The sequence below is a fragment of the Priapulus caudatus genome, unplaced genomic scaffold, assembly GCF_000485595.1.
Source record: "Priapulus caudatus unplaced genomic scaffold, Priapulus_caudatus-5.0.1 Scaffold1223, whole genome shotgun sequence".
Classification (NCBI taxonomy): Eukaryota; Metazoa; Priapulida; class Priapulimorpha; order Priapulimorphida; family Priapulidae; genus Priapulus; species Priapulus caudatus.
In genome coordinates, this window is record NW_014578284.1 from 39607 (window position 1) to 54654 (window position 15048).

Genomic DNA, 15048 nt, shown 5'->3' on the forward strand with positions numbered 1-15048 from the left:
GTACAGAAGCATGTACAAGAGTCCTGCCATTTACTGTTGACTTGGATACATTCACCTGCTGCTCATGTCAAAAGGTTAAGGTGACGAAGCCATTAGTAGAAACATACTTTATCCAATTGGATGACCAAGACGCAAAGGACATGGCCACCATTCTGGATGCTGTACTGCCAGATGCCAGTGAGGAGTTGAAGGCTTTAATCTTGGAGCAGCAGAGGATTTTGAAAGCCAAAGGACCAACGGGAAACAGGTAAGACGGTTGTCAACCAACTAGCACAAGAGTTGAATGTCGTGGGTTAGCCATTCAGTTCCTTCGTAAAGAGGTATGTTGACTCATGAAATAGAGCATTCAGATTAAAGCCCTGACTGTACACATCGTGGGTATTTATATCATCCATTCCCAACGTATTATATAGGTATTTTTTACAAGTTCAGTTCTAAGTGGTATCTAGGTGAGTAACATGATAAATATGTACGTCTGATGGCATTTACTATGTTCACCTAGATCATGTTATGATGAAAATGATTAGTTCATAGGTGGTTCTATCAAAATGGTAATATATGGATATCTCCTAGTGTTGGAATAGGCTTATGGTACAGAGAAACGATTCAGCTCGCACAGACAATCTGGACCAGGAATTCAGCTGCATATAAAGACCTCAATAATTCAGGCTTCATTCTTCTTCCATCCAAGCAGCTTCTGAGACTGTGTACGAATGCAGTACCCCAGGAATCTTTCCTGGATCCAAGTGCTGGATTGGATGCGGAGGGAGGCCGAACGACAGAACATTCCACAGCATGGGATAAAAGGTGGTGTTCTCTTTGATGAAATGTCAATAGAAGAAGACATTCAAACAGTGCGACAAGAACAGTGTTTGAAACTTGTTGGCTTTGTAGACTGTGCTCCTAAATCAGAAACCCTACAGGTGATCAAGCATGAGAGCACTGGCAAACAATTGGCAAATCACGTCCTGCAATTCCAGTTCCTAGGATACAGTGGTTTTAGGTTTCCATTTGCCCACAACCCAACACGAGGAGCAACAGCAACGTTAGTGAAACGCAGGCCTGGTCAGTACCAGCACATACTGAATCTTATGGATTTAGTCCTATCCCTGCCAGGTGCAAGTGCAGAGTGTGAGTGTGACTTCCGTACACTAAAGGCTATAATAAAGGCTATAAAGGGTGAAAGATCAGGTGGCGGCGGAGGAAAGTATGATGGAACCCTCGATGGTTGAGCGGTTCGCCAAGTCGCAGGATTGGGAGGAGTGTACTTGGGCGGTCAACTTGAGTGCACTACTTACAGGAAGGGCGTTAGAGGTATACTCAAGGCTGCCAACGGAGGAGGCCAACCGGTTCGCAAGCTTGAAGGGGGCCTTATTACGGAGATACCAGCTGACTGCAGAAGGCTTCTGGAATAAACTCAGTGATAGTAGGGCGGAGGCAGGAGAAAGTCCGGGACAGTTTGTGACAAGACTGGAAGGGTATCTATTACGGTGGGTGGATCTCTCTAACACTCAGCGTACCTTCGACGGGCTCAAGGAGTTGATATTAAAAGAGAAGTTTATTGGATCATGCGACAAGGGTTTGTCACTGTTTTTAAACGAGAGGACACCACTGCGGATGGAAGAACTCACTACGTTAGCTGAGAAGTATTTGCAGGCACATGGCCGAAGCCTAGATGAGAGTAAAAATGATGGTCGGAGAGTAAGTAGAGACGGGATGAGTAAAGGGCCAGGTAACCAGCGACAGGGTACTAAGACAGAGGCAGAGAGACGATGCTTCAGATGTAATAGACTGGGACACATAGCGAGAGACTGTGCAGGCGACAGTAGGAGAACCCCTACGAGCACAGTACAGCGGAGGCAAGGATATAGCGAAGCCGGGTATGGCTCACATGGCCCCACGCACAGTGTGAGGAATACCGGATACCATGCTCGACCTAATGGACGAAACCTAGCAGCGGGGTGCTACTTAAATCAGTGTAGTGGTGTCGGCGAGGGTAACGGGAATACCATGATTCATGTGAAAGGAAGGCGGGTACAAGGGGAGGTAGAGCATTGCGAGGATCAAGTAGCCAATGGAGGCTCCCACCGCATTGAGGCCATTAAGGGAGCCGACAATGTGAGGGCCGATTACCTCAGTCGACTCTCTGCGGGTAATTAAGTTATGCGGGAAAGTCACGCAGAAGGACGGGGAGAAGGGGATTCTTGACTATATGTAAGAACATAGTTGTAATTGGGGCGTATGTCACAAGTGACAGAGTTTAGACACGCGGCGTGACCTAGATTAAGCCATAGGTGATTCATACGCGCGATAGCTGGCGAGTGTCAGACGTGCGGGAGAGGTCAGATTGCCTGGAGTTTTTGTCTGGAATAGACGTGTGGAAGTTGGGTCTGTTATAGACGGGTACAGTTTGTGTCTGATATAGACGTGTGAAGTATTGGTCTGATATAGACGTGTAGAGATTGTGTCTAAGGTAGACGTGTAAGGATTGTGTCTGATGTAGACGAGTGAAATGACAATTTGAGACGGTCCGGTTGAGTGGAGTCCGAGAGAGGCACGTGCGGCCGGAGAAGGGGCCGAAGTTTGTGTTTGAGACACGTGTGGCGGGAGAATAGGAGGAAGAAGAAGCCGACGACGAGGAGAAGTACCCAGCAGGAGAAGAAGCCGACGACGAGGAGAGGTGCCCAGCAGGAGAAGAAGCAGAGGAAGGAGAAGAAGAAGAGGAAGGGAAAAGAAGAAGCCGAAGAGGAAGCGGGAGAAGAAGAAGTCGAGGAACTAAGGAGGACCACAGCGGCTGTTGTGCTGTAACAGTTCCTAAACATTTCTGTGTAACGTGTTATAATTATATTATGTGTATCATTTAATGTGTATATAGTTTTCCGTAATATCGCGTGTGAGGGTTGTGCGGGTGCCAACGTTGAACTGTTATATTGTTTATTAAACTTTTCATTATCTGACGTTTCCGTCTACTGCGTATGCGTGCGTGCCCTCACTAGCGCTATAGCTTCAACTCGTGACAAATTCCTATCCTCCAGAAAATTATCAATATACTGAATACCGTGTCGGAGATGTTTCTGATATTCGGCAACAGACTTTTGATTAACGAAGGAGGCCGTAAAGGTCTCGATGGCGACAAAGCTCGGCGTCACCGGTAATTGACCGGGGGAAATTGGTAAACAATACACGCGTACTGTAGGCCTAAATTAAGCACTAGTACAAAAATACAAGACGCTTTGCTACAAGTCGTAACGATCCCGTTTTATTTGTACACAAATTGCCTAATTTTGTAAGTCGTGTAAACGCTTCCGTACATATAATATATACGTGGTCATAATTCCTTATTTTAATATATAGTCGCAGGCCCTGTTCTAAATATTCTGCAATGCATTAAACAAATATTCCTGCGCGAATAGAGTGTACAGAGTTCGCTCAGCTACTATACTATGGTCGCCATGGCAACGATTCCCATAACACATAGATAGACACACTGTCACACAGAGCATATATGCAGAATTCTTGGCTCAAATTTAGGCCTTGTTTCTCAAATTGTTAATTCCAAATCTGACCATCCAGGCAACATTGTAGTTGTTATGTTCCTGTACATAACTTCTACAGGACACATTTATTTTCTCCTTAGTAGATAGCAGTCCAGTCAGGTCTAGAAATAAATTAATTCTAACTTCTAATTTAGAATTTCAGACTTAAAAGTTCATTTTTGACCCGGCAAGAAAAAATCAAAACTATTTTTTTGTCTATTCTACTGTCATTGGGCAGTACATGTGTTAACATTCAATTATATGGACACTGGGGTATAAAAATAAAAGGAATCCATAAGACTATTCTGCTGACATTGGAATTTTAATTGAATAAATAGAATAAAAAGGACTAGGAAATCTTTTTATGTTCATAATTATTATCCTATATTTTTCTTATATTTCTAGCAGTACAAACTTCCTCTTAAACACATTACGATTTCATGTTTTTACATTTTCATGTTTTATGGTAAAAGAATTAGAAAAAAAGAATGCGTAGTCTGCGCACAATGTTTTCCAGACTGCACAATCAAAAACAACCAAGTAGAAGTGCAAGAAAACCATTTACCCCCAAGGAACAGTGGATCAAGGATCATTTGCAGTTCCTCAAGCCACACTTGACGACAGGTTTACAGAAAGCATCTTCGTCATTTGAGATACAGGTAAGCTATGCTAGTTATTAAAGGCAACGTAAACGGCAAATAATAAAGTTAAAGGCATAGTCACAGATAGAAAGCCAATTTTTTGAAAAATTAATAATTTTCCTTAAACTTAGGATTTTAAATATTCTACGTGAGAAATTCTCATTCCCCAAAAAAATTTAAATATTGACAGCCATTGTTTATTTATATTTCTACGTTTTCAGGTTCGAATCCCAGAATTTACTTTTTTTCTTAGAATATTTTTTTCTTTTGAAGGAGAATTAGTCAGCCATAATATATAATAAATATATTAAATATTTGCCATTTTTTAAACATAATACAGTGTACATGTATTAAATTATGTACATGTACATATTATCTGACACATGTATATCGTACTCACTCTGAAGCTGCAGCAATTTTATTATCAACTGTAGTAGTGTAAAAGCGTTATCTATGTATATCTATAACTATAGCCTATATCTGTGTCCACAGGGGTGTATAAAGGAAGCCCACTGGCGCTATGCCGTGGGAGTAAGCCAATTACGAGCACGCGGGCTGGTACGCGGGCATTACTGGGTCGATGCTATGTGTATAGCATCGACGTCCTAACAGTAATCGATTTGCAGTCACCGGCTCTACTAGGTCAGCACGTGCCGCGACTCCATAAGGAAGTCGTGCAAACAGTGCCCGTGTTTATGTACTTGAGTTAGTTAAGGTCCGCGTTTCTCCCTAGAAGTCAACGAGGCACGAGTGGCTGTAATCAGTTGGTCTTGTCCGTGTCGACATAGTGGGACCGGCTGGTTTGTGATCCTCGTGCAAGAGCGCACGAGTGGATGTAATCAGCTGGTCTTGTTCGTGTCGACATGGTAGAACCAGCTGGTACGTGATCCTCGTGCGGGAGTGCGCGAGTCGAGGTAATTGAGCTGGCTAGTTCGCGATGCCCTAACGAGGGCCTGTGTATATGTAATCGGTCGAGCTGGGAAGGCCGCGCTTCTCGCTCGGTACTTCAATAGAGCCCTAACGAGGGCCTGTGTATATGTAATCGGTCGAGCTGGGAAGGCCGCGCTTCTCGCTCGGTACTTCAATAGAGCCCTAACGAGGGTCTGTGTATATGTAATCGGTTGAGCTGGGAAGGCCGCGCTTCTCGCTCGGTACTTCAATAGAGCCCTAACGAGGGCATGAGTATATGTAATCGGTTGAGCTGGGAAGGCCGCGCATCTAGCTCTGTAATTGGATAGATGTCGCGGTAGTATAGACGACGCATGCGCGACGCATGCGAGTTTCGCGGTCGTGGCTGGCTATATAAGACGAGAGCCGGGAAGAATCGGGGAATTCGGCTTCACACCCAGGCACTCACAGTCACGACCGCGACCACGGCTGTAATCGTACTCAAATCAATAGTAAACGTCAAAACATGGTAACAACTGGCTTTCTCTTCGTTATGGCTCTGACTTAACATTGAAGCATATTCATACTATTTGTGAGCTGTCAAAGACGGCGCTACACAATAACTTTTTCTGCCTTCAGCAGATACAGAATATTTCCGTAAACTTTCCCTCTGACTTTTCGCATTAAGTTGGGAATTCCTGCTCTTCGTTGTATTCATACCCGTTAGTATAGGTGTGCCAGCTTCACGGTTACCATCAGAGTCCACCAGATTGGAGATATACTGGGGGGCATGTTTCTCTACCAGGAAGTTATGCACACAGCATGAAGCCATCACCAACCTGGTTACTTTTTTGAGTTCAAGCTCAATTTGTGTTTGAAAAATGCGAGATCTTGAAGCTAAACCTTTTAAGGAGGACTACATCCCAATCCAGGTTTTTGTGGGGGTAGGGCTTCATCATGTTTGGGCCAAGGGGAAAAGCATCATCAGCAACTATGTGGTAATTGCATTATCAGTTGATCATCTTAATGTTCCTGATGGAGGTAAATTCAGAAGATTATTGGTCAGGCCGGTTTTCAGTGTAGAGTCCCCATAGACACCAGCATCACCATTGCGACCAGGGGCACCAGCGCATGCATATATAAACTTATAATTTGCATCTACCATCGCCAACAAAATAACACTGTAATAGTTCTTGTAGTTATAATACTGTGAGCCAGCATTGGTGGGATTCTTGATTCTTATGTGTTTGCCATCCAGCGCTCCTATACAGAATGGATAATTCCATTTTGATTCAAACTCGGTTGCTATTTCCTTCCAGTTTTCTTCTGTATCTGGCATCTGAAAGAAAAGGAATGCACATAAAATCATAACATTCGATTTAATTATTTCAGAATACCAGTATTTCTCAAGAGGTATTTCACACCCACGCCAGCCTCGACACCAGTCAGGTCACCTACACCAGGCCCAACAACAGCGACGCCTATCTCGAAGCCTCAAGTTAAAGACACAAAAAACCCTCGCCATAAACAGAAACGGGAAGAGGCTGAAATTGAGGTCCTTAAAAGTGTGTCCAAGTATCTAAAGTCAGACAATGATAGTGATGAGGAAGGAGAGGTTGAGGCTTTTTGCAACTGCTTGTCAAAAACCTTAAATAAATTTGACCCCAAGACCTTTGTAATGATAAAGCATAAAATTAACTGCATAGTAAATGACGCAGAAATGGAAAATTTCTTTCCGCCATCACAATACAACCAACCACAATACCAACAACAATTCCAGCAACATCAACCACAGTCCCAGCAGCAGCATTTTCAGACTCAACCAAACAACAGAGAAAGGCCTCCGATATTCAGTGTTATAGCTCATTCAATGGATTTATATAATAATTAAAAGTGAACAAATATTCGCAGTGTTTAAAATTGACTTGATTGCCACTGGTTTACAGTACTTTTCACAATGCGTATGAATGTATGAACTGCATGAATGTATTAATGTAAGTACTTTTTTTACCAGATAGTCTAACACTTTAGGATAGTTTTTTTATTCATATTATGACATGCAATGACATACCTTCAGGAAGACATCTTTCATGGAGTCAAATAGGGTTAGGCATGTTTTATTGACTTGTGTAACATGAACGTTGACCACGTACATGTGGGGCTTATTATGCGAAAAGCCCAGCACGGCATCCGTCTTTTCTATACGGAATTGTGAAGACGGAGAATCGCGCACCACCGCAGCAGTACAAGGGGTGGCGCATTTGCGATTCGACAACCGTTTAGGTATGCAAGAGAAATTGAGTAACCTGATTGGCTAGAAATGTGTAGGAGACGCGCAGTATCACGCGGAGACCATCGCGCTAACTGGAACACTAGGTTATTGAATGTACTATAGCGGCCGTCAGCGTGGTGTGCATCTACTATCGCGGCCGTGAGCATCGTATAAATACATTTTGAGTTGCTTAGGTCGTTGGCATTATTAGCGTCAAAGCGGTTGCTGTAACTATAGTAGAATAGGAATGGAAGTGTTGTAATTGAGACACTGTTTACGTGATTTGACTCATAACGGTTTGTGCGTGCAAACTAAACCCATACGGAGAAAGGTTCAGTTGCGAGTTCTGAGAAACATGCTAGTGTGTTACATTATCCATACAAAGAAGGAGATCAAAATGTTCTTATGATGATTGGCGGAGAGAGGGAGGGGGGAGAAAAGTTCACATAAACTAACTGCAAGAAGACAGGGAGTAGGCTTATGGGTTTGGCCAGTTGTTTTCATAATATTAGTGCTTCTGCAAAAGCATTTTCTTTCCCAAATAATTATACCCCCACCAATTATAGTTTGGAGAAATAACAACAAATTAAGCAAAAGGAAAAAGAATGGGTTTCATTTGGTCTTATTTGCAACAATTTTACTAGAAAAGCTACATACAAGTTCACAACTCAAACACATATTTAATCGATTATACTCGATTATTAGACAAAACGATGATGGATCATGGATCTGACAACTGATTCCTTACTGTTATTTACATGTATGATTAAATCTAGGTTACCAGTGTGTTCTGGCACCATGGGGACATGACAGATTTGTAAAACTGCACCAATTTTTGTAAAAGTAAAGATGCACAAGTCATTAAAACTGATTTACCTTTTGTTAAAATTGAAAAAAAGAAGCATATAGTATAATATATTTCATTATTACCACAGGCACTCTCTACTGGACTGTTGATATATTTACTGTAAAACACTAGTCTTACCGCTATAACAGTAGCACAAGGTGAGACAGTTGTTAGATTGGGGCAACAGCCTTAGGCTATTATACGATATTTATGTACATGAAATATTGATGAATTATGTCTTCCCCTATGAGAAGGGAATCGGAGACATACTGTTTTACTACTAACTGTCTGTCCGTCTGTCCGTCTGTCTGTCACAAACTTGTCTGAGCAACTCCTCCAAAACTACTGATCTGATTTAGCTGAGAGTTTGTGGACAGGTTCCATATGAAGTGAAGTTACACACATCATTGTCGCATTCCAGTCCGACTCATTTTGCCCGAGTTATGGCCCTTTTTTGATTTTTAGCCAATTTTGCTTGTCTGCACAACTCCTCCAAAACTACTCATTCGATTTAGCTGAAAGTCGGTGGACCGGTGCAGTATGAAGTGAAGTTGCGCATATTGTTGTCGTGTTTCAGTTTGATGTATTTCCCCAGGGTTATTCCCATTTGCTGAAGGGGGAGACATCTGTTTTTGGTTCGCAACAACAAAATTCTAGTATTGCTTGTTTTATTTTAGTGACACATACAAACGGTATCCAGAACAGAGGCGTCTTGAAGATGATTCCAGGGAAGCTGCAAAGACCATCTTGGGTCTAGGTGTGAAAGTGAAATACTTACAGGAGCACCTGCAGAGAGATGGGCGCTCACATATTCCGGCCAAGGACCTTCACAATTTAAGACAAAAGATGAGAAAGGAGCAGTATGGAGACAAGACACAGAAAGAGATCCTTGTAGATACGCTTTCAAAACTAGGTGAGTTTCATACATTTTTTAAATTTCAAAATAGTAAGTTGAAGAGGCAAATGTGGGAATGAAACATTTTACTATTGTATTTTAGTTTATTTCATAAATGCTGAGATTATATGTCCATTAGCTGAAATCCCGGTCAAAACCCATCCACAATCGCCATTTTTATAATGTACATATATGCACTAAAAATTTAGCGAGAGGGCCCCGTTTATTGACTGGTGCCCGTTTTCCTCACAAGCTCTTTCACACGTTTGTGAGGGGGGCAGGTACCAGTCAGTAACCAGGAGTCGGCGCTAACCCTTTTTTCGATTACTTCAAGAATTTGCTTACCTAGTCCCTCAAAACTAGAGATATAGTGTTATGACTTCACAGGGGGGTGTCTAGGCCAGACTTAATACATTCTGTGTTTCCTATCTTCCAACCCTGATTGCTGGAGCTGGGTAGGTAGGTAGGATGCCACTAAAATAGTTCATTTTGTTACTAAAAATGATTTTTTAATTGTCATGATTTAGTCAATTAGTATTCAGAATCTCTGCAAATCCTTTATTGATTTTTGTCACTTTGTTACAGGGGAAGATGATCCGGGAGCTACAATATCTATTCAGACAAGCCAGGACGGCAACTTGGACTTCCTTATTGTTATGACGTCATCCATGAAAAAAAACTTCACCCTTTTTCCGGAAGTCCTCATGATGGATGGCACGTATTGTACAAACAAGCTGCGCATGCCGCTATACACGCTGCTTGTGTAGGATTGGCAGAGTGGCCGGCTACTGCTTTGCCATCAATGAAAAACGGGCCACACTCCAAGCCATCCTCACTAAATTTGGAAAGGTGAATAACCTTTCCAAGGTTGCCTGCGTCATAGTAGACAAGGACCTGAATGAAATAAATGCTATTAGGGCTGTTATACCAGATGCTCCAGTGCAGCTATGTAAATTCCATGTGCTGCAGGCTGTTAAGCGAGAGCTAGGAATCAAAGTTGAAAGGGAAAAAGTAATGCCTCTTGTCAGAAATATGGTTTTTGCCAAAAAGGAATCTCATTTCATTGAGGCAGAGAAGTATCTGAGGAAAGCTGCCTCACACCAATTTCTCCTATATTTTGACAAGAACTGGGCGCCCATTAAAGAGCTGTGGGCCATGTACTTGACCAACAAAGTGATCAATCTGGGAAACACCACCAACAATCGACTAGAGTCCCACCATCAGAAGATCAAATACATTTTGAGCAGGGAGTGTACTTTAGCCGATGCCTTGCAAGGACTTCTCCTGATTCATACGAGCAAGGAGAAAAGTGCTGTTCACGAGGACTTTAATCAGCGAATGAAAGTGCCATATTGGGTAGGAACAATCGATGTAACAAAAAATGCCATTTTAAAGTTGCTGACCCCTTGTGCTGCAAGGCTAGTGATAAAAGAACTAGAGTCTGCACACTGTGACAAAAGCCAGAAGTTGGTGCAACCGAGCTGCCAATGTACCTTGAAACAGTCCATGAAGTTGCCATATAGGCACATGTTTGCAGCAAGATTAGCTGATGAGTTCAGGCAGTGTTTGATGATTGTGATGTTGGTGATTGCTGGAAGTTGAAATACACTCACGAGAGCAAAAGAAAACCGATGGCTGAAACTCAACATGACAGCTTACAGCCAACTAAGCGAGTTAAACACAAGCCACAGTCAAAACCTAAAAAGTACAATGAGATGTTGTTGTTGTGCAAAACGATAGCTGACTTTGCTTCACATTTGGGTTCTGCCGAGTTCAATGTAAAGTTTGACACACTTCGTACCTTGTACAACATGTGGCTTAAAGGTGAAGAGGTGCTTCTTAGCTCTGCTGAAAATCCTCCACAGTCAACATCAGAGTGTCCTGCCATACCCACTCTCAGTACTCCAGTAATGTCAATGTTGCCAACACCCACTGAACCAGAACTTGAACAAAACTTGGATAGTAGCTTCAGCAGTAAACCCTCAAGAGTTCCAGCTCAAACAGACCGACTACAAACTCCAACAACCAGTGTTTCTTATCCAAACCTAGATGACACCTCGGGCATTCGACCATCCTTGCTGGATAACCTAACAGAAAACATTGAGTGTCCTGCCATACCCACTCTCAGTAATCCAGTAATGTCAATGTTGCCAACCTGTACAGTCGGTTTGAATGAGACAGCACACACTGAACCAAACTTGAAGAAGACCGACTACAAACTCCAACAACCAGTGTTTCTTATCCAAACCTGGATGAAACTTCGGGCATTAGACCATCCTTGCTGGATGACCAAACAGAAGATCTAGAGTCGACAGTCCAGTGCATCAATCAAAGTGCTGACTACACAGGCCCTAAATTCAACCGCACCGACCGAACAATGACTACAGTGGCCCAAGAATCCAATTCATCGAGTGTATCAACTATGGTGATCCCAGAGTCAACTGAAGTGCCTCAAGAGTCCACTGTATCAAGAAGAGAGACAACTACATTGATGCAAGAGTCCACTGCACCAGCCAAGGTTGTAACGGGCCAAAGTCAAACTCCAACATCTCCAACTTCAACTCAGTCTGCTACAGATGTTGCCAATCACTCATCACCAACCTTCCACAGGAGAAAAGTTTGAAGAAACCAAACCCGATGAAGCAAATTGTGCCACAGGTTCAGCAAATCATCAAAATATGCAATTACCAAGAACACCGCCAATCAGAGGAAAGTCGAGAATAAAGCAGAAGGGCAGTGGTCAAAATGAAAACATTTTCCAGGCAGCAAAGCGTGCAAGAGAGAGGAGAAATAGGATGAAAACAGGTACACATGCAAAAGTCCATGGCAGCCACAGGGGAGGCGATCATTATCCAACAAGTTACAGATGGGACAATGCTGACAGATGAATCTATATATGCAGCATCGATACTATTAAAAGAACAGTTTCCAGAAATGACGGGACACAAGATCCAATACTTGGTCAGAAGATGTTCTTTGCAGTTGCTGCTGGAGACTTCCTTCAGATCTTGCATGATGGAAATCTACATTGGATAACTGTTTCAAATATTCATTGCGAAAGCAACAGAGACACAGTGAATGTGTATGATTCACTGTACTCTACTATCCCAATGAATATCAAAATGCAGATTGCATCTTTGATGTCCAAATCTGGCAACATAGTGATAAGGAAAAGGCCATTCCAGCACAAAACTGGTGGCGTTGATTGTGGCTTTTTTGCAATTGCCTCAGCTACAACATTATGCAATGGGGAGGATCCATCACGCCATAGATATGATCAGTCAAAAATGCGTCATCACTTGATTTCTTGTCTGCAGTCCAAAAAAATGTTACCCTTTCCTTCTACTCCCATAAGACTGCAAAACCTGAAAGTACGACAGATTGCAGCACTGCCCGTGTATTGCGAGTGCCGGCTTCCGGACAATGGTTCTGAAAGAATGATTGAGTGTAAAGACTGCAGAGAATGGTTCCATCAATCATGCCTAAAGATTGAGACCTCCATTTTCACTAATCAGATGGATTGGTTATGTCCAAAATGCAAGGCAGACAGAGAATTTGGTGGCTAGTTATACCCCCGACAGTTACCTCGAGATACATCTTCTAGTCCTACGTCTACTTTGTGCTACGTCTACCAATCACACGTCTACCAGTTACTCGTCTACCCGTTATACGTCTACCAGTTATATGCCTACCGGTTGTACATCTACCAGTCGCACGTCTACCGGTTACACGTCTACCAGTTGTACGTCTACCACTTCTAGTTCCCTGTCTACCAGTGCTATGCCAACTTCGTGATAAGTCTACCAGCGCTTCGTCTACTTTGTGATACGTCTACCACTTCTACGGCTACCTCGAGATACGTCTAACAGCCCTAATAGCATTTATTTCCAGCCCTACGTCTACTTTGTGCTACGTCTACCAGATATACGTCTACCTGTCACACGTCTACCAAGTATACGTCTACCAGTGGTAAATCTGCCTGTTACACGGCTACCAGTCACACGTCTACCAGTTATACATCTACCCGCTGTACATCTACCAGTTGTACGTCTACCAGTTGTTCTTGCATAATAGCTTACAGTTGCGTTTTCATATAGAGCCGTACTGGTCTTATGACAACCATCTGTGATTACCCTTTTTAAATCTCTTAAACTGTTTGTTTGATTGGGATGCGTGGTGCACTTTTTAAGTCCTCTGGGAGGGGGGGTATACAGACAAGTTTATTCAATTTTGATCAGCTCAAACCAAGATGGTCACCATGTTGTCATCTTTGATTCTCATTGCAGGATGCTTTTTAATTTATAATATGGTTTTACTGGCCGCTGGTATCGACTCCCTCGTCTAGTTATTGTATATATTAATCATTTGCTCTTTCCCTTCTGGCTGACAAATCAGAACATGACAAGGTGCTGTGTTCAAATTTCCAGCAAACTCTCTATTTACTTTCATATACACTACCAACCATTAATAAGTAGATATATGCAAAGCATACAAATTTTGACAATTTCTTAGCATCTATTGCAATAAGCATAGCAATAGCAATTTCATTGAAAATTTTGGGCTAAATTTGAAACTTTTGACACAACATTTTAAATTCGAAAATTCACCCAAAATAACAAACCCGAATGAAATTGAAATACATGTACATATTATAACTGGTAACTGGATTAACTATGCGATGCTAGTATCTGATTTCATAAGTATTTTCTGTGTTCATTGTACTAATTATCGTAGGCAAACATATATTCTCTAATTTCAACTATGTTTTGCTACTAAATAAGTGAGTCCTAATGAGGGTGCTCCTTTTACATTATAATGCAAATTTTGCTTCCATTAACACTACTCAGTTACCGTTTGCCATTTGCAGTTAAATTGGTGTGAGATCAGATTCACGTCGTACTATTAATTCACAAAAATTAAGTCTTATTAGTTGCGGACCATGAGCGGATCTATGCGAGGAACAGCAGCTCGAATAAAATCGCACAACGACAAAGCAATATACACACACTGTTCCTCCCATAAACTTAACTTGGCTGTTGTCAAAGCTCTGTCATTGCCAGCGGTGCGAAACATGTCTACTACAGACAAAATTGTGAGCTTTTACAATTTGCCTCCAAAGCGACAGCACAACTTGGAAACTTGGATTGATGAAGTTTCTGGAGATAATAAGTCCCGCATCAAATAATTGAAATCTTTGTGTAAAACACGATGGGTGCAGCGGCATGATGCTCTGAATGTCTGTGTAGATCTATTTGAAGCTATAGCCAATTCACTGGAAAACATCTCAACACATCCGGCAGACTGGGTTGGAAATTCAGTCACTGAAGCCAAATGCCTTCTCTCTGCAATCACCAAGTTTGAATTTGTTGGAGCACTTGTTGCTACACGAGATGTACTGTCTTACCTTCACCCAATCAGCATAAGTCTACAGTCAAACACATTAGAAATTGTGAATGCCATGCGTGAAGTTCAAGAAGTAATCAAAGCACTTGAAGAGTCACGCGCCAAAGTGGATGATTTTCACAAAGATCTGTTCATCAAAATAATCGACCTGGCCAAGTCCGTCAACGTTGATCCATGTGTACCACGTGTTGTGAATCGCCAAAATTACAGACCAAACATTCCTGCAGAAAGTCCACAAGAACATTACAAACGAAACTTGACAATACCGATACTGGATGAGATCATTGCAGCTCTACACGACAGGTTTGGCGAGGAACAGATCGCATGTATTGAAGGAATATCCATCGTACCGAGTATGATGGATATCATCTGCAGCCACAATGAAGGTCATCGACAAGGCTTTCTTTCCAAATCTGTATGTGCTGGTGAAATTGGTGTGCACATTTGCTGTCACCAGCTGCGAATGCGAGCGCAGTTTCAGTTCTCTTCGCAGACTCGAAACCTACTTACAAACAAACATCGGACAAGAACGGTTAAGTGGCTTGGCACTAATGACGATTCACTAC